Consider the following 21470-nt stretch of genomic DNA (forward strand, 5'->3'; position numbering starts at 1 on the left):
GGCGCAACTGGCTGGGACACATGCACCGTACGCCGGCGACCTGGGTTCGATTCCCACCCCGTGGTCCTTTCCCAATCCCACCCGACTATCTCTCTTCTTGGAAATATTTCCACTCACAATTTGTTTGATCTACTGCCCTCTGGGAAGAGGTACAGAAGCCTGCGCTCCCGCACCACCAGACTCACCAACAGCTTCATGCACCAGGCTGTTAGGATCCTGAACTCTCTCCCCCCCCTCCCCCCTCCACCCTCAGCTACATAACATCCTGGACTTTTAGACCCACAATGGCTGCCTTGCACTACTCCACTTGCACTACTCCACTTATACACTTGCACACTTGCAACTTGTTGTTGTTGTCCTGTTGTCCTGAACACTTCTGAACACACTTCTGCTGCTCTTACATAACTTGCACCACTATGCCACTTGCATACTTAGGTCAAACAAAACTACCTCAGCCATTTATTGGCCTGACTTTTGCACTATTATATTGACTGTCTACTGTATGCACAATTGCACAATTTCTACCAAATTTTGCTGCTCTTATTTCTTCATTGTATGTGCCTTGTTATATTTTTACTTTTTATATTGTTTACTTGAATGTTATGTTTGTCTGTGGACCTAATTGGTAAAATATGTCTTGTCTCCACCGTGGGATAGTAGGAAACGCAATTTCGATCTCTTTGTATGTCTTGACATGTGAAGAAATTGACAATAAAGCAGACTTTGACTTCCACTCGCTTCCTGTCATTCTCCACTGTCCTATCAAATTAAAAGCATAAAAAGCCCCAAAAAAATATAATTAAAAAAAAAATCACAAAGGGCTGTTGTGTCACAGACCAGTCATGAGTCAAAGGTGAAATGAAATTCAAACTACAGCCATTTTGCTGTTTATACCTAATACTAAGTTCTTTCTAAAAAAAAAAACTTTTAAAAATTTAAAGAAGCTGACATGCAACTCAAGAAAGGGGTAGTAAGTCAATCAACTAAGTTATTCAGCCATTTACATTAACATTTCATCTGATATTTATTATGAAATTTAATTAGGAATTAGTCCTTCCATCCCCTTGGGGCCCTAGTAATCTGGTTTAACCCAGTCCAATGGCCCTGTGAACAGAATCTCCGCATGTTTTTCGCTTTGTTCAGACATGAGCTCATTTACATAATAGGAGAGGAGTGTACCAAATGTGCGGTTATGTTGTTCAGATACACGGCCCAGCCGCTTGATATCTGCAGAACATGCGGACTTACACCTGGGTCTGTAAGCAGCTTCTATCTCTCTAAGTTGACACTTAGGCCTAGTGCTACCTCCACCCTGCACCACACACATGCGCACACAGACACACACACACACACACACACACACTACACTGAGAGTGTGCTCAGTCTGTGGTGAATCATTTGAGGTCACTAATGGAACGCTTGCATTGTAAGACCTGCATCTAAAACCGTGTGTTGCAGAGCATGTTGACAAATGTGTTGAAAAACAGGAAATCCACAATCACTCGTATGGTCCTGTCTGGTGTTCAACTGCTAGTGCTCACATGCACATTATTGTAGTTAATCTGTTTGTAATCTTGAAGGAAGACCTCATAAAGCAGTGTTTAATTAAACTGATGTACATGGATATCATTTGTTTTAGACAGATATGTGGTCTAACTAAGCAATTCATCTCAGAGTTTGTATCTGTCTTGATCTTCAGGAGAAGTCAGCATGAACAAAAACACTGTTAAACATTAGAAGGCTTATTTGGTTTATGAAACATCAGAAGTCCACCATAAAAAAAACTATGATCTGCTATAGCATTACTCTACATTAACAACTTTATTATCTCATTCATTCAAAATATCATCCCTGGCTGTGGACAATGGAGACTGTTTGGGTTCAGGTGAAATTGCAGCAGTTGCAAAAGCCCAACATTTCTGCCATTGTCTGTGCTGCATTTTCATTGTTACTTTTTTAATCCAGGAAACTATGTCTGCCTCTTTAGTGGCACATGTTTGGTTGTTTTACAAGCATTTCCCTCGTGAAAACTCCCAAGGTGCTCTTTATGTTGTTCTCAACCCCCACTGTCCCTCCACACAAGGGCTCTGCACTCTTCTAGGTGGAATATCAGGTTTAGGCTTCTTTTCTGTTGCTTTAAAGAACCACACAATAACCGAACTTCAGAAAGAGCATTAATATTTATTTTGAAATGCTAAGCAATGCAGTATACCAGAAAGAACTGGACGAAAGAGCCAGACAGTATCCATGTCTTTAGTACAGCTAACAGATATATGCTGTGATACACAAGATACTGGTCTTTCATACTTCACAGAAATCAAATCACTTAAGGTGGCATTAACACTGACATACTTTTTTCACATAAAAACATGAATTTTCCAAAAGAGATTTAAAAAAAATGGAAATGGATTTTGTAGATGTTGCTGTTATACCTGTAAAGTAAGACACATTTCTGTGTACTGTAAAAGGACACTATGATCTTGTCTTAACTAAACTTACTGTAATAGCTGATCATATAGTCGGTAAATATCAAAGTCCACCCTCACAGACTAACAGACATGCAACAGACAATTCATAGCATTGTGACATGAAACACAGAGTTACTGAAAGGGAGGCTGGAAGCTTGAAAAAACATCAGTAAACAACTGCCATAAAAAGGAAACAGAAACAGAAACATTTTTTGGTATCGTCAATTTACGATAGGTCACTGTCACAGGTGCTGTCCCATTCCTGTTATCAGCAGTCTGAACCCTTACAGTCTCTCAAACTCAATCACTTATCAACAGATGTCAGTTACGTCTTTGAGGGTTCAGGGCTTAGATGGGGGACATCAAGATTTAGCCATTGCCTCTCATATAAGTGCATCACAGTGGTCAAAGTCCCATTAGGCCTATGCAGTTTTGCATTCTGTAGGAACACACTGCAAAAATGAAAGAAAACATTCACAATATGACATTGACTATATCACCAAAAGATATCAGTTATCAAGCTTCTGGCAGCATCAGTAAGGCTCTGGGTTGTGTTTGCAAGGTTCTGCATGCCGATTCAGTTGCTGGTTTGCTAGAATTAGACCAAAACTGTGCTGTTTTGAAATCACAAAAAAAGTAAAATGCTCATGCATCTAATCAGCGTACCTGCGTTTTTTTTGACGGAGGTTAAAATCACAGAATTCCCTGCAATTTTTTTCAAAAAAATTAAACCATCTAAACTAGCAAAAGTTTTTTTTTTTTTTTCATTTTATGGTAATAATTCGTACACAACCTCAGAGTAGGTACTTAAGTCCAATTTTGTATGCCGTTTCTTCTGTTGTTTTATTTTGGATACTTTGGTTGCTATATCCAATGGAGCACAACACTGTCCTGTGCATTCATCCTGAAATGATAGTACAGAATGTCAATAATCAGTTAAGCTTAGCAGTCACTGTACTGTAAAAGTCAAAATGACATGCACCATATCTGTGAAATTGCCAAGATCTTTTATCCTTTCCAATACTTAGATCTAGTTAAGTGTCATGTTGTCTATTTGTATTGGTTTGTAGTAGTTTGATGTAGATTCATTCAGACCTGTAAATCTGAGATAGATAGGAAATTAAGTAATTTATGTTCCTTGTGTCCTGCATGTATAATTGAGCTGGATAGGTTACACATTCTCCAGCAATTACTTTATAAACTACTGACAACTACTCAGTCAAATACCTGTTCTCTTCTTTGAGTGTCTCTCTTTTTCAGATGCTCACCAGGTTCCACAGGTGCTGTAGATGATGAATAAGAGCAACTTAAAGATATACATCACCAGCATGACCATTCACACAGAGTTTGTCATTATAACATATTGTCAAATGTAAATTCCATACCGGTCTTACAGCAGAGGCCGTACACACAGGTGGAGAAGATGAGGGCAGAGAGTAGAGTACACACAGGATACAAGATGACCAGCGCTGACCACCATCAGGGGGAGGAGGACAGGTAGGTGCAGGGAAAGAAGCAGCATCTGTTCAAATAAATCAGCAGTGATGTACACATGATGGCACAGAATTGATGGCACTGACCACCATCAGGGGGAGCAGGGGAGGAAGCAGTATCTGTTCAAATAAATCAGCAGTGATGTATACATTATTTTGGTCACAAAATAACAGAAAAAGGAAGACTCCATCAGCTTTTGTCACATTTGACTTATTGATTAGTGATTCTAGCATAATGCACCACATAATGTTGTACCGGTAATTTATTTGTTATTTCATCTGTGTATAGAGCGGTGACAGAGTGTTTGCAAAGTCCTTTTAGGCAAGTCCCTCCACTAGGCGGCCATATTGCAATGCTTTTTGGGCACTTATCGGGCATCTATTTCGGCAGAAATGTGCATGCTTAAGGCTTCACGACACCAATCTTGCACCAGCGGCGAGATCACAACACATGATTGGCACGATGTCTTCACAACACACCACATTATTGGCTTAATGTATTCACAACACAGCACATGATTACAGTAGCTCAATGTATTCACGTCAACGTTTTGCCGTGGAAGGGGTGTGATATGTGTAGACAACTGCCATATTGGCGTTACAAACTAACCGCATGCATTTTGAGGATTTTTTGAGTGCTGTGTCTCCTCATTAGAAAGTCTCTGGTGTTGTTAATTATTTATTGCTGTGAACCATTAAGGCCACTTACGCCCAGTGGCGGCGTGTGACGCACGTCAAGTGATGGCAAACTTTAGAACTCCCTTACTTTTAACAGAGCAAAGCTCACTAACGACTTCTGATGCACATCAATGCCAAAGTTTAGTTGTTTCTACAGTGTAAAACAGTACATGTCTTGAGTGTCAAATCGAATCTTCAAGTGCTGGCAAACCCAGATTCCATTAAGTAATCCTAACATTGTTAACTATGAGAAAACACGATCTGATGCATCATAAAGCCACACATAATGTTTAATGTTAACTATTCATTGTTATCCTTACCTCCTAATGAGGAAGACGTAGGTATTTTAATCAGGTCCAGTGTGTTATCATGACACATAAAGTACAGTACTGGTCCGATGTACAGTTATATATATAAGGTAAAGAATCACTACATTGTGGTCCTCTTGAGTGATCACTTTTTAACACAACACCATTCATAAGAACAATTGTAGACAATGGGATCGTAGCCTAATAGTAATACGCCAACACGTTTCAAATACAAGTAATCCCAGCTTCATAATCATCATTCATAAGGTTGAGCTTTGTGTTTTACTGCTCTACATTGTTATTGTTACTAGGACATACTGTACAGAGTGCAATCTCAGAGACAGCACATTCTGAGTAGAAAACAGATATTTTACTGCAAGTTATTTTCCAGGGTATCATCAGCTACCATGCTGAGCCATTCCCCATCATCTCAAAATGTATGAAAGACGAGACTAATTGTCTTACCTTCAAAGGACAACTTGTAGGCAAGGGCGTAGGTTTGGTCTCAGCTTTGGTGGGGACACATCCACAACTCCTGTTGTCAGGATACCAACATTATTGTTTCAATACCAATAGCAAGTGAAGAATCTCGATTTCGATACTATTGCAATTTTTTAAAATTTGATTTGGTTTGTGTGATTTGTGAGATCATTCACATCAGTGGCAATCATAGAATTTGATTGACCCTCCCCACACACACTCACATAGAAATTGATGGTTGTCATAGATTTCTTTTTCATATTTTGGAATTCATATAAACTATACATTTATATTGATAATTATTTATAGTATTTTATGATCTGCATGATTACTAATAGCTAAACATATTTAGTAATTTGATTACATCATATTGATATTTAAATTATTAGGCTACACTTGTCTATATCATCACATTTGGTGTGTAAATCTAATTGAGTGCCTGTCACTTTAAGAGGATGAATGCTGAAAAATAGTTTCGCAAGTGCAAGGATATGTGGATTCAATTCATCATGTTTGCTATGTCATTAGATAAAATAAATGTAAAAAAAAAAAAACTAACAAGTCAAAGAAAATCTTTCTGGGATGAGATCATAGAAGAGATAGTGTCTCACAATGTTCATTTCTGAGTATGGAAATGCACCAGTTTATCTTTTACTTCTTTGCATTGTGCAGGCTACATTCACAAATACATTAGCCTACATAAACAGAATATAGGAACAGGAAAATGTCTCGGATCCATTGTTTATTGCGACTGCAAGATTGGTAGCCCCATTAGCCTAACAGTCAGTGATGGTGAACTTATTAGCCTATGTGACTGTCCGTGCGGCACCCTTAGGCTACTCAACATGACTCCTAACTTTGGTTGTAAGATTACAGAAGCTAGCTTAGCTGTGACAATATCCTGCGTATATCCTAACACCTAATGCTATTTTACACAGTAAAATCCGCATTTGAAAGCCTGGTCACCAGTTGCCAGTTTGTATGGCAAATAATTTTGTCTAGACTGCAATGAAAAAGCTTCGTATTTTTGGGTGGCAAAGCTGATCTACAAACCACAAAAAGGGGCAAACATGTACATGCTGAAGGGCAAAGGGAATATCACAATGTTTTACTCTGGCCTTTTTTGAGATAGGGCTGTCTGCCAATACATAGCCTAAGTTACCGTTGTCGTTGACACACCAGCTTGCTTGACTGCCGGTGTTACATGGCAACTGGCTCCCATGTTAACTGGCTGCGTTGATGACGTTTCATGATTGATGACGAGTCTTTGCCAGATGTGGCCACTTGCAGATTTGTCACTTTCTGATATACTAGAGACGCACACAAATATGCATGACATGTGGACCATGCACTGGACCATGAATATGCAACCCAAAAAACAAACACCTAAATAGCATAAATTAACTCCACATGGGTATCGAACCACGAATAATTAATTGACCTGGTTGCTTGGTAATCAGACGTCTATCCACTTGCGCCACGAACCAGCTGACAACACTCATAGAAATTGACTTCAGTTGTATGATTAAACGAAGTCAGCTAACGTTATTATAATTGTAACAAGTTAACATAGCTGTTCATGTTATCTGGCTACCATGTTATCATGCTACCGTTGCCCAAGCCATTTAGTAGGCCTTCAAAGTATCATGGTTACGTTTTACAAACGTTTCACTGAGGTTAGGCTATGGCCGCCCCTACCCTAAGTGTCTGTAGATGAACGTCAGCAAATAAATAAAAATGTGTTGCCTAATTGTGTATCCTTTTGTCCAGCCTATTCTTTTAAGAATTCAGTTCATGAAACACAGGCATTGAAACGCACACTGCAATGGGCAGGAGAAGTCTATAACGAGTCCATATTTTACACAAAATTTGCGCACAGGGAGAGTCAAAACTCTTAGGCTTATAGGCTATTAACATTAATGTTGCTGACATGTAAACATGGGTTTGATGTTTTTTTGATACTTTATTTCCTAATTCACAAGTTGGGTGCTTCTCCTGTGGCGCAACAACTTAATGCCTATACATTACTTTTTCACGCAGTCGACATGGGTTCGATCCTCCCCATCGCACGTTTTTTTATTATAATTATTTATTTATTTTTAGACCAGCAACGCTTCCTCAATTTAGGCTACAGATACTAGGTGGCCACAGAGAGCCTGACCAGCAGTCAGTGAAATGTTTGAAAACTTAACCATGCTACTTTGAAGACCTACTGGCTTGGGCAACTGCTGTAGCAAGACAATACCATCAGCCGTGTTAACTTGCTACAATCATCAGCTGACTTCTTCTAATTGTATAGAGTAAGTCAAGTAAATTTCACTAGCTGGTTCGTGGCGCAAGTACGTAGATGAATGATTATCATTTAAGAGGTTTCATTTAGGAAGCAGGTTCGATACCCACCTGGAGTTATTATTAGGCTGTTTAGGTATTTATTTTTTTATGTCATATGTTATTTTTTCATATATTTATTTATGGTCCAGTGCATGTAGCGTACTACAGACAATTTTGACATTTAAATAGCCTATGTCATGCATATTTGTATTTGTTCGTCTCCAGTTTCCATCAGAAAGTGACAAATCTGTCACGTCATCATTCGTGAAACGTCACCAACGCAGCCAGTTAACATGGGTGCCAGTTGCCATGTGACACCGGTGCCGGTGCTGGCTGTCGGAATGATCAGCAGCACAAATAAGTTCGCTAAAATATTGGTGGGGACAATTTTGTCATCTTAAAATATTGATTAGGACTAGTCCTTAGCGTCCCACCCTAAATCTACGCCCATGATCTATATGGAACTCCTCTAGCCAGTCCCATGATCTACTAATCAAGAACATCACTGAGTCTGAGCTGGGGTTGTACTACTGTTCTGTTGGTATGAAGAAAGTGATTGAAACAACTGTAATTCACCAGAAAGTATCCCAATCCTATGGAAACATCACCTATAGATTGGTAGCTGGAGGGTGATGGATTATCTGCCTCCTTCATAAACGCATGGGTTGAGATCACAAATGAGGGCTGCCTAAAATGTGAGCAGTTTCTATACCAGTTAAGATTTAATCCAGAGGTCCAGGTGCAGTCACAGTAGAGAGTAACATTTTTCCCTTGCTTGACCGTTAGATCCACTTTAGTTCCTGAGACCTTCAGAGGAGATTGTATCACACCTGAGAATGACAGTTGAGAAAAATGTTACTATCTGAGTTTGAATGATTTAATTGGTGAAGTATCAGATGTTGTCAAAATCTTTTGAACAAAACCTGATAGAAACATAGCTTTGGACAAGAAAATAATAATAAACATCTATATTAGTTGTGTATTTTGTCAATGTAACTTCCCCAGGTGAGCAATGATAGTTACTAGCAGAGAGGACATGATGAGGGTCACTAATGTGAACCTGCTCAGTGACGAGTTGACGAGTGGAAAATGTCATGGCTGCTATGCATGCTTTTCAGCGGGGCTGAAAGGGTGTAGCTTTGGTTTTGACATTAGTGGGGACATAAGCCCCTGCCCCCCAGTATTATATTATAACAGAGTCATTGATCATTGTAAGGGCTGTTTAGGTTACCCATATCTGGCAGAGTACGATGTGATAATACTTCCATATTTCTTATATGAGCATCTCATGATTATTTTCATGACTTTGCATTAATGTTTCAAGTATCTTTTCATATTTCAAATTCTTCCAACCAATGGTGATGAGTCCTATCTAATGGGCCTTGGAAGACATTGCTGCAGCCACCGTAAACAACCTTGCTCCGGCAGACACCCCTGTGAACCGCACCTATGTTCTCGCCTCGTTCTGCAGTCGAGTATGTGAGATTGCTGTTTATAGACTTCAGTTCTGCATTCAACACCATAATACCACAACAACTCATCTGCAAACTTGACAAACTGGGACTCAGTACCTACCTCTGCAACTGGCTACTGGACTTCCTCTGTCAGAGGCCCCAAGTAGTACGTGTTGGCAACAATACCTCAAGCAGCATCACACTGAGCACAGGGGCCCCCCAAGGCTGCGTGCTCAGTCCGCTGCTCTTCACCCTGCTGACGCATGACTGCACTGCAACCTACAGCAACAATCACATAGTGAAATTTGCTGACGACACAACTCTGGTGGGTCTCATCACTAAGGGCGACGAGACTCAATACAGGTTGGAGGTCGACCATCTGACCACGTGGTGCAGGGACAACAACCTCCTGCTGAACGTCAGCAAGACCAAAGAGATTGTTGTTGACTTCCGGAGAGGTCACACCCAACACCTGCCACTGACCATCGACGGTGCTGTGGTGGAGAGAGCGAGCAGCACCAAATTCCTGGGGGTGCACATCAGTGAAGACCTCTCCTGGACCACCAACACTGCATCACTGGCGAAGAGAGCTCAGCGCCGCCTGTACTTCCTGCGGAAACTCAGGCGAGCAAGTGCTCCACCAGCCATCATGACCACATTCTACCGAGGCACCATTGAGAGCATCCTCTCCAGCTGTATCGCTGTGTGGGGCGGAAGCTGCACTGAATACAACAGGAAAGCCCTGCAGCGCATAGTGAACACAGCTGGAAGGATTATTGGTGCTTCACTCCCCTCCCTGAAGGACATTTACACCACCCACCTCACCCGCAAGGCGACCAAAATTGTGAGTGATGCAAGTCACCCCGCTCACAATCTGTTTGATCTACTGCCCTCTGGGAAGAGGTACAGAAGCCTGCGCTCCCGCACTACCAGACTCACCAACAGCTTCATACACCAAGCTGTAAGGATGCTGAACTCTCTCCCTCCTCTCCCCCCTCCACCCTCAGCTACATAACATCCTGGACATTGGACCCAAAATGGCCGCCTGCACTACTCCACTTGCACACTTGCACACTTGTACACTTTACAACTTGGTGTTGTTGTCCTGAAAACACAACACTTCTGCTGCTCTTACATAACTTGCACCACTATGCCACTTTCTTTCTTACTTAGGTCAAACAGAACTACCCAAGCCTTTTATTGGCCTGACTTTGCACTAGTATTTTATTGACTGTCTATGCACAATTTCAACCAAATTTTGCTGCTCTTATTTTTTCATTATTATATGTGCCCTCTTATTTACTTATTTACTTACTTTTTTGTTTACTTGAATGTTATGTTTGTCTGTGGACCTAAATTGGCAAAATATGTCTTGTCTTCACCGTGGGATAGTGAGAAACGTAATTTCGATCTCTTTGTATGTCTGGAACATGTGAAGAAATTGACAATAAAGCTGACTTTGACTTTGAGTAACCTGGATCAGGGGCCAATCAAACCCTCTCGCTCCTCAGAGATCGCTACTGGTGGCTAGGCATGGCTCAGCCAGTTTACAACATGGATGCACTGTTAAAGGAAGGCACAGATATGTCTGAGATTGACAAAATGGTAAAAAAAAATAACAGAAGATAGGCTTTGCTGTGTGAAATGTGTGGGAACGGAAAGCCATTTAGGTCATGGTGCAAGAAAAATGAAAATGCCAGGGGGTTGCTTTTACATGGTTTACCACAAGAAAACCATGGAAATTGTGGCCTAGCCATAATAATAGGGTTTGTGTGCATAAAGTGCAATAAAAAAAATAAAAAATAAAGCAAAAATCACAAAAATGTGGCCAAATAAAAATCCTCAGGCATTTTTGAGTAAAAGTTAGCAAATAAACTATTCCAGCTATATTTTTTAATGCTGAATCCATTTTTGCTGTTTGCCAAGCTGTATCTCTTACAAAAATGGATTCAGCAGAAGAAATACCCCTTGAACCATCATTAACATCCAAATTCTGTCATATTTCACATTTGTAAAAAATAAATCTCAGTGAAACGTTACTGCTGCCAATGCAGGAATTCCTGTGTAGGTTATCTGACAGCCCAGTGTGAGAGGTGCAAGCTGCGCAACCTTGTTTACTTTTGCAGCCAATCACTGCTGTCGTTTTATTTTATCGATTTTGTTGTAGTCATGGCAGCTAGATTTGAGGGCAGTTTGCGGGCGGGCCGTAGGGCTGCTAGTTGCCTTACATCAATCCTCATGTCAAATTCATTCAGGGGTTTTAATACTGTCCTGTAGTGAGAATGAACATCATCTATTAGGTACTAGGTCATGGTGTCAAAGGTCATGGTCACATGGGTCATTTCCTAATGTTCTCCCTCAGTGGGCTGTATTTTGCATCCTGGCACATGGCGTAAAACTGGTTTTCCACCTGGCGCAAAGTTTAATTCCTTATTTTGCACGTTTATTTTTTAAACAATGCGCCCAGGGGCAGGGGCGCCTGCAGGAATTAATGCTATGGTATGGTATCGCCACCCATCGCCCACCCCCATAAAAAATAAAAAAAAAATAAAAAAAATACGCGTGGACAATATTTGTCCGTTTCCTGGTTTTAGCCCCGTGCATTGGTCAGCAAAAAAGTAGCCTACATAGTGTAGCACCCCTCTACTCTACTTAATAATAAATTTCACTTTAAAGTAAAAGGAGGTGCTTCTATGAGTTACTGTTAAGTTTAGGCCAGTTCTAGCTTCGGCATTAAGGGGGGAGTAAATTGACAAGGACACCAGTATGTAAAATGTTATAAATAAATAATGCAGGTTTATTAAATGCAAGAATATCTTTTCTCTATGAGAAAAGAAGAGGAAATATTAGTAAATAGAAAATAAATAGTAAATAAATACAAAACCCTATAAAATAATAAAAGAGCTCTTAAAAATGCAAAGTATCAAATCAATAGTTAAAAACTCAAATGTCCAAAAGAAAAGAAATACCCGGGTAAGGTGGTGTGAGTGTACAATGTCAGTGTATGTGTGAAGGCTTATCTGTATCCAGGGAACAGATCCAAGTAGGGCTGGGTTCAAAAAAATCGATTCAAGATTCAATATCGATTCTCGTTCGAAAAATACGATATCGATTAAAAATTTGCGGATCGATCTTTTCCTGTCTGCTAGGCACTAATGTCTAGGCACTACTTCGCGCGACCGCGCAAGGAGACCTATAAAAACGTGAGACCGGCGAAACCGAAACCTAAGGCAGAGCGAACCAAGCATGGCTGAAGCTGCCCCATTAAAATCACCTTCTGGCCTAAAGGCCGACGTTTGGAAACACTTCGGTTTTAAAAGTTACGAAGATAGAGAGGAACTGGATAAAAGAAATGCAATCTGCAAACTGTGCCAAATTCAGGTAAAATATAGTGGCAATACCACAAACCACTTATCCAGGCACCACGGAGTTTTAGCTAGAACGTCAGGGGCTAATCAGACTGCTCTGGAAAAGGCATTTGTGGTTAAATTTCCTTCTCATTCTCAACGTGCCTTGAGCCTTACTGAGGCAGTTGGCATCTTTGTTAGCAAAGACATACGCCCGTACAGCGTGGTGGAAAACAGTGGCTTCCGACTTTTCGTTAAGAGACTGGAACCACGATATGTTCTGCCTACTCGCAAACACTTAAGCGAAACTGTTATCCCAAAAATGTACGATGAAGCAAAAGACAACCTCGCAAATTCCCTAAGGTCTGCTGAAAGAGTGTCTTTGACGTGTGATTGTTGGACGTCGAGAAACACCGTGTCATATCTCACCATCACGTCTCACTATATTGACGATGAATGGAGGCTAGTGTCTAACGTGCTTCAGACGAGAGCTGTTGAAATGAGCCACACCGCTAGCAATCTTGCTGATCTGCTAACCGAAGCGATACAAGAGTGGGAAATATCTGACAAAGACCCTGCAATTGTCACAGATAATGCCGCGAACATCGTCAGGGCTGTACAGCTGATGGGCCATTTCCACATGGGGTGTTTTGCGCACCTTATCAACTTGGCTTCACAAGCAGGTCTAAAAACTACAGCTGTCGCGCGTTTACTGGGGCGAGTAAGGCGAATTGTCTCATTTTTTCACCGAAGCACCACAGCAAACAAAGTGCTAGAACAGAAACAAAAACTTCTTCAGTTGCCACAACATAAACTCGTGATGGATGTCATTACTCGATGGAACAGCTCCCTAGAGATGCTGGAACGGTTCTTAGAACAGCAACCAGCCATCTCTGCAGCGCTGCTATCACCTGACGTGCGCAGAAAGGAAAGTGACATCTGCACCTTGACAGAGACGGACATAACCACAGCAGAGGACGTGGTGAAAAGTCTAGGGCCAATGAAGACAGCCACGCTAGCTATGTCTGAAGAGGCTTCTCCAACTATGTCCATGGTTGCACCACTGCAGTCCCAGCTTCTGATTCAGATGAGATGTACTGCTGAAGACTCTTCTGTGATTAAGGAGCTCAAAACAGCGATTTACAACAACTTGAATCCAAGGTATGTTCATTTAACATGCATATCTAGTAGCACTGAGTTGCAATGTCTTAAAACAAATACATGGAGTTTTACTTAAAACACACTTCTCTCTGGCATGTCAATGATTGATTAATTGACAGTTTCTTACCCAGAGCAACCATTTAACCTCTGTAATTTTAGACTGTACAATTATATAACAGTGTGTGTGTTTGCATGGCTGTCTGTTCCATCTGTATGCTTTAACTTTAGGCCTAGTACCTTGGTTTAGTTACACAATGCATTCATACAATATATGTAAAAGTGATATTTATTCCTCTCTTTAGATATGAAGCCCTGAAGGATGACCTGTGGCTGGCATCATCATTAGATCCACGCTTCAAGACTCTACCATTCCTGTCTGATGAGGCATGTGCTGCTGTATTCTTCAAATTGACCTCTGAAGCTGCTCATCTGAACCAATTAACTGATGTAAGTTTGCAGAAATATGTACATTTGAATATTTAGGCTTGCTATCTTTTTATTGTGTTGGAAAAGCAAATCAATTGAATTCAGGTGAATTTGGTGAATTCAGTTTTATTTTCTAATATTTTTCTACATCAACAGACAGCTGAGGAAACTACACCTGCACAGCAAGAAGACACCTCCCATGGTTCAGCTGATGTGGCTGTGCCTGTTCCAACTCAACCAAAGAGGCCAACAGACTCATCTGCTCTGATTGCTTTACTGGGGTCAGCATACACACCAGAAACTTCACCATTAAGGAAAACTCCTACTCAAAAAGCTCAGGATGAGGTCACCAGATACAGGAAAGTAACATCTATTCCTCTTTCTCAAAATCCACTGACATGGTGGAGCATGCATGCAGGGGAGTTTCCTCTTCTGGCAGACCTAGCAAAGCGGTACCTTTGCATACCTGGGACCAGTGTCCCATCTGAGCGAGTGTTTTCAACCGCTGGTGATATTGTTACTGCTCAAAGGAGCTGCCTCACTTCACAACATGTAGACCAGCTCCTTTTCCTCCAGAAAAATTTAGTAATTCCTGAAGAATAGGATGGTCCTATCAGTCAAGCAGAATTTCCTGCACTTTGCTGTGGTTGCTGAGCTACTGTTGTAGTTTTTTTTTTCTTTGACCAGATGTGGTCATTGTTGTTTAACCCTGCCATGGGTATTGTTATTCAACCAATTAATTTTAATGTTACCGTTGCTCAACCATTTTTGTGGTTATCATTTCATTGCCAAAACAGGGCTACTAACTTTGTTATGTTCATGATTGAACTTAAGAATTTAAATAAAACCTGGAATTCTTTAACTTCTTTGCTCCTAACTTCTTTGACTCTCCCTCTCTCTCTGTCCCTCTTACACACATACACACACACACACACACACACAAGACAGTTCCTGTCAACAGTTACAGTTATTCATGTGCAGAAGTAATTTTAATTTAAATTGACAACCCAGCAATTGAATTTATGGAGATTGTACTTAATAACCACTTATTGGAAAAGTTTGTATTGTAGTACAGGCCATTGACATAGGGATATGCTCCACTCAAGTCATTTTATAACCAAGAAAAACTATTGTTGACAAAAAAAATCCCTAAATAAATCGATATTGAATCGAATCGGATCGAATCGAGAATCGAATTGGATCGTGACCTTGTGGATCGGAATCGAATCGATTCAGAAAATCTGGATCGATACCCAGCCCTAGATCCAAGGGGTTGGTTATCCAGTATGAAAGGGCAGTTCAAGGGGTTGGTTATCCAGTTGGTTATCCAGTATGAAAGGGCAGTTCAAGGGGTTGGTTATCCAGTATGAAAGGGTAGAACAGTTCAATCGATCCAAGGGGACTGACTCGCCATCCAGTGTTCCAGTGTACATAAAAAACCAATCTGCATACAGCAGTTTGAGAATACAATTAAGGATATATATTCAATATCAAAGCCGTAAGATATCATTAAATTCCAATTGAACTACAATTCCAGTTCAATTAAGTCCTATTAACTTAGCTAGGCACAAACTACGACGTTAGCGTCGCTGGTAATGAGAGAGAGAAGAGGTGCTGTTCTCACTCACACACACACACAGGCTACTACTGTGCGCGCTCCTCTAAACATTCTAATATTAACGTCTCCTATCTCTTAGGAGTTCGTTACTACCAAAGATTCTAGAACAGAGCAAGATAGATCAGTTACGTCATAGGCATGAAGTACGCTCTGAGCCCAACAGGGCGCCATTTTGGTAAGCTCAGCGCAACATTTCATATACAGTTCCAATTCTATGAGCCCACCTGAACAGCTGTTTTTAACGTTGCCAGCTGTTTGTTTTTTTACTCGGTAATGAACTGCAAGAACTGACAGTGTGAAAGGCCTGATTTATCTTTTTCCAAGTTTACACTGAATAAGGATAGGTAAATAGGCCTATTATTTAGACAGAAGTAGCTATTGCACTGGTAAATAGATCACATAAATTCCCATTGAGAGACTATAGCCTACTGATAAGCTAGCTAGCAGGCAAACTAACTTAGCTAACGTTATATTATCACCATTGTTCTTTTTTCTACCTGTAGGCTATACGTTAACCCTTTGTTCACGGCCTGCTTAAACACAGAGCATAGGCATAGGCTATTATTATCAATCACTAATAAGGTCAAGATTTCACTCAAGCGTCTGATGTAACTTAAATAAATGCAAATAGTTGGCCTAGGCTAAACACAACCGTGCTTGACACTAATTATTATCGTTTCCATGCAGTCAAAAACTCCCAAATTGTCCTGCTTGCCTATGTGAAATGCATATGACCACAGAAGTTCGTTTTAAAAATCATTAGCCTATATACAGGCTGGAGCCAAATTAAAACATGTCTTTGTAAATTAGGCTACGTTTAATTAAAAAGTGTTTCTTGCGTGCGTTCATTCTCTCATTCCCTCTCCAAAATGTTCCTGTTCTAGGCTGGCCAAGTGCATGAACCCAGCATCGGTGCGCGCGTCACATGAAACACAATTGAGACAATAGATTGACCATATTGTACAACTGCAAAGCCTTATCATAGGCATGTTATATTCATGACATGAAAAGTGGAACTTATAGAACGAAAATGAGAAATTGCGCAGTCGGCTAAACGTTTTAAACTTGCGCAAAACTGATGAACCCAGCATCGGTGCGTCGCATAAATTAAAACACAAATTGAAGCCGCACAGCTTGACCATTGGACACTCCTACCACAAAACCTTTCCATAGGCATGCAACGTTTATTACATAAAAATTGGAATATGAACGCATTTCATCACACCTGACAAATAAACAGGGCTGTGGCCGCGATTTGACTGATTTATTGAGCTCTCAGCGCAGTGCTGACTTGCGCGTCTTTGATGAGCGTATACAAAGGAAAGCCCTCTAATCGGACGGGCAAGACTGACAAGGAGGCCAGCCCGTGGCTACGAGTAGCCTATGTCAAACAGGTGCTTTAATCTCTTCGACCTCCACAAATTAAGCTACAGTTAATTCCGTAGTCGTTTGAATAAGTTTGCGATTGACAACGCGACTGACAACGTTGTGATAAATAGGCATTCTAACTTTTGCAAAGTCAACTTGAATGCATCAATTTTGAACAAAGTTGTGTAGGCTACACCGCGCCAGTTGTAGTCTGCATGAAGTTCTTGCACAAGCACCGTTTTGATTTCCGTAGGGGAGATGCGGGCTGAACCCGCTTGAGGGAGAGAGGTGCAGGGAGAGAATGGGTGCTCTACACTACGCACATCTCTATGAAATAATGTAGCCTAGACTAATCCATATTTTAAATATTTTAAAAACAATCATGGAAACCATGTCAATAGGCTAGACAGATATTGTGAGTAGGCCTAATGCAGGAATGGACGTTACAGTTATTCAGTAACTATAACGAATTACTGACATTTAAATTGTAATGTATTACCTTTAGACTACTTCGTTTCCCAATAAAGTAACGAAATTACAGTAACACGTTACCCCCAACACTGGCCTATTGAACTTTGGTGGAATGATGGACAGATGTCAGTGCCCTAGCCTAATTTACCCTCGGAAATAATTCTACATTGTCTTTATACAATATACTTAACTGGTCTAGACATGGTGTGGTCTATTGGGTTTCACGTAATTTCAACATACAGCTTTACAGAATAAATATTGTTAACATGTTAGGATCAGCGCCATGGATTCCCACGGTAGCCAGCGTCTGTGACGACACCTGAGCTTACCAAAATGGCGCCCATAGAGTCATAGAACGTACTTCAACATATCCAACGTATTCTCCTGCCAGTAATCTATCTTGCTCTGTTCTAGAATCTTTGGTTACTACCAACGATCATATATTTAAAATCATGTAATTCAATATATTCATTAACAACTTCTCTATTACTCAAAAACATACTTAAAGACAATATTATTACAATAGCAGCACTTAAAAGAACAATAAAGTAAAAGCATCTCCGATTGGTTTTTAATTAGTTAGCTCAGTTTTCTAGCATGCTAATCATCCTATTGACTTGAATGCACTATCAGCTAACGGTGCTAATCACTCGCTAGCAGAATGCTAGCGAAGCATTTTAACTCACCGGAGTTCGAGGTTCAAACAACACAGGTCTTCAACAATCCGTAGAAAAATAGATATAAAGAAAGGTAAAATGATTCAATATGATAGATAGATTTAGAAAAAGTTAGATTAGAGTTAGATAAAGTTAGTATTCATTTTCTTAAGAGGATTATCAGTAACGTCTAATCAATATCATTCAAGTGGAGTCTCGAGAGTGAAAAAACAAACCCGTCACCTAGGAGATGACTATACCACAATAAAAGTATTTTAGAATACCTGCACTTTCAAGCAGACCAAAAAAGAAATACATATAATCATGTAAACTCAGCTTCTTGCTATTTATTCATATTTATTCTATTTATATATTAAAATATTTATTGAACTCAAACTGTTCTTAAACTTGGTTATGGTCTTAGTAACCAAACTTTAAGGTGGGTTACACCAGCATAACAACATCCACATAATACAACAACAACGTCTACAATGACCTATTCATTTGGACAACTTGATACAGTCCTATACAGGCTAAAGTTACCTTGTTTTGTTCTTGACGTCTGGCTTTAAACAGCTGTAATGCAGTCTAACGTTCTGACAAGCACACCAATTGCCTACCTTGTTCTTTCCCATCTGGAATAACTTCTCTAGCTTTGCTGCCTCCATACTTTCTGTTTTCGTTGTTTAAACTTGTGATATCCATGATGAGTATTGAATTAGTGAATTAGCTCAACATTGTGTGCTGATAACCATATATAGATAGCCGAGTAAAAGAAAACAATAAGTTGCTTGCCTGCGTGCATATTCTGTCTCCTGCTCAAACAAAATGTGTGGTTAATTTTGATAACGTGTTCACTAACTTAAGTAATACAAAATTGTAAATAGCCTGATGGCAGCTAATGGGATACTGTGCATAGTTGGGAAGGTATGGTGGGCCAATTTGGTGTGAATACACATTACACACACACACAACAAGGGAAATTTTCTCTCGTTGTTGAGTAGCCTGATGGTACGCACAGTGCGTGCTGACGTACACCTGCAGGTGCGCCTGCACAGGGGTGTGGCAATTAACAACTTAGGGAGTGTCTTAGCCCATTGTCTAAAAATCGCTATCGTACACCTGGTCAAAAGTCTATGGCGAGTTGTTTATATGTTATTTTAAGAGCACATTGTCAACAGTCAGATTGGCCATCCTTCTTTCATCCATGAACGCACACACTTCCATGCAAAACATTACAAATTACACGATTACAATGGGAAACATAATTAGAATAAAGATATTACGAAATACTGTGCATCTCATGATTAGTAGTTATTCACCATCATTTGCAAATTGGTAATGACGGTTAAAATTGATTAGGGGAGAGGCGAGAGACAGTATGGAGCACAGCTGAAGACGCACTGTCACGAGATATAAGCAACTCCCCTGCAGGATAAGTCATTTGAGCAATATTAGTGTAAGTGTTGCTTTTTCCAGCCTATGTTTTCGATGGTAACCCATTGTCAGTCAATAGTGAAAGTAACTTACTGCATATAACTATCTTGTCGTTGACTGACACACCATGGTGAAGTTAGTTTCACGTTTGCCGATGAGTTCAAATAATAGACGAGTGCTCATGTGTGAAGGCTATGCTAGGTTTTAGTAAAGCATGGTTTAGTGGAATGACTATTCCATACAGTCTTGCAAGCAGCCTCCTTCAAATGCGCTGTTGACTATCAAAATACCGATGCATTCTTTGACATTGCGCCTTAAAGGGAATAATAGATGTCATTCTCATTGGTTTAAATGATGTTACGCCCCAACACACGGCCATGACTGATTAAGAAACCTAGGAACACCTTGTTGCGCCATGCGCTTGACGTTTGATAACGAAAATACTCTGGACATCCTACTAAATTTGAATAAGCTTTTGACGAGTGACGATGCGCTTTAGAAGGTCATGATAGGGCCCAGTATCTTATCTGTATCACTGTCATTGTTCAGTCCTATAGCACTTGACCCACCTGACAAATAAAGCTCCTAAAGTTAGTTACTTTTTTGTTTTGCTTTTAAGTTGTCTAGAGGGTGATATAAAATTGGGTTTACACCACATGTTGTCCTTGCAGGAGGGTGATGAAGTTGATCATTTTGGCTCCCTCAGTTGACTTTTCTTTTCATTTTTTCCAACTTAGACAAGTTCTGAGGGAATGTTCAAGAGAAATGTTGGATCTAAAACTTTTAAGTTGGCCACAACATGACATGCTACAGCAAGAAAAAGAAAAAATGAATTTACATTTCATGCGGTCATTCCAAAAGGGTTACGAAAATTGCAGTTTTTTGGACAAACCGCTATTTAGGTCAACTTTAGATTACATTAATACACAGGATTAGATGTTAAAATCCCTTGTGCCAAAATCCAAGGTAAAAACACATATGGAAGCCCCTGCTCAAGTTTAACTTTAAAAAGCACACTACCCACAAATCCGCCAACAAATGGTCACAAGCCCAATACAAATGGCCCATCCAACAGCAGTAGCCTATATAGTATGCGGCATGTCATTGGGGTTATCAAGTGGGCACCCTCATTCACCGATGTTTCGTTAAGTTAGGCCCACGACACCTCATGAAGGCTTAACAGTGAAACCAGCGTCCTGGAGACACTCCCCTCCATATTACCACATTGAAATATCCAATACCCAAAATACTCTTAACCAGCCCAGGCATGGTCAAGGTTGGCTAGGTTGGTCCGTCCCGTTGATGTGGACTGAACCATAACCATAAAAAACCTTGGCCAACCAACCATCAACCTAGGCACAGCCCATCACAAACACAAAACAAATTAGCCAGTTAGCTTGGCCCGTTAGCTTAGGCCCCATCCCAAACACAAAATAAATTAGCCAATTAGCTTACGCCCCATGCTGTCACCATATTACCACAACAAACATCCAAATACCCTTAACCAACCTAGGCATGGTCTAAGTTGGCTAGGTTGGTCTGTCCCGTTGATGTGGACTAAACCATAACCATAAAAAACCTTGGCCAACCAACCATCAACCTAGGCACAGCCCATCACAAACACCATACAAATTAGCCAGTTAGCTTAGGCCCCATCCCAAACACAAAAAAAATTAGCCAGTTAGCTTACGCCCCATGCTGCCAAAAACCTGTTTCGTTAAGTTAAAGGTTAAACAGTTAGCTTACCTTAGCTTGCGCCCCAGGAAGGGTACCC

At 40.4% G+C, this 21470-nt stretch overlaps 1 protein-coding gene and 1 long non-coding RNA gene across 3 annotated transcripts in view; both read right to left on the reverse strand.

Moving 5' to 3' along the window:
- The window catches only part of LOC121711350, a 64108-nt gene that overhangs the window by 29403 nt on the left and 13235 nt on the right, over positions 1-21470 (reverse strand). The gene's annotated exons all lie outside the window — the stretch shown is intronic.
- LOC121711404 lies at positions 2164-18650 on the reverse strand. 2 transcript variants are annotated; one of them, XR_006032309.1, is made up of 7 exons: positions 18290-18650; positions 8471-8588; positions 5413-5482; positions 3854-3990; positions 3696-3751; positions 3262-3372; positions 2164-2920 (listed from the first exon to the last, which is right to left on the reverse strand). It is a non-coding gene; the product is annotated as an uncharacterized LOC121711404 (long non-coding RNA). The 2 variants fall into 2 exon arrangements; XR_006032310.1 differs by having other exon boundaries at positions 8367-8588.

Source organism: Alosa sapidissima, chromosome 1, assembly GCF_018492685.1.
Source record: "Alosa sapidissima isolate fAloSap1 chromosome 1, fAloSap1.pri, whole genome shotgun sequence".
Taxonomy (NCBI): Eukaryota; Metazoa; Chordata; class Actinopteri; order Clupeiformes; family Clupeidae; genus Alosa; species Alosa sapidissima.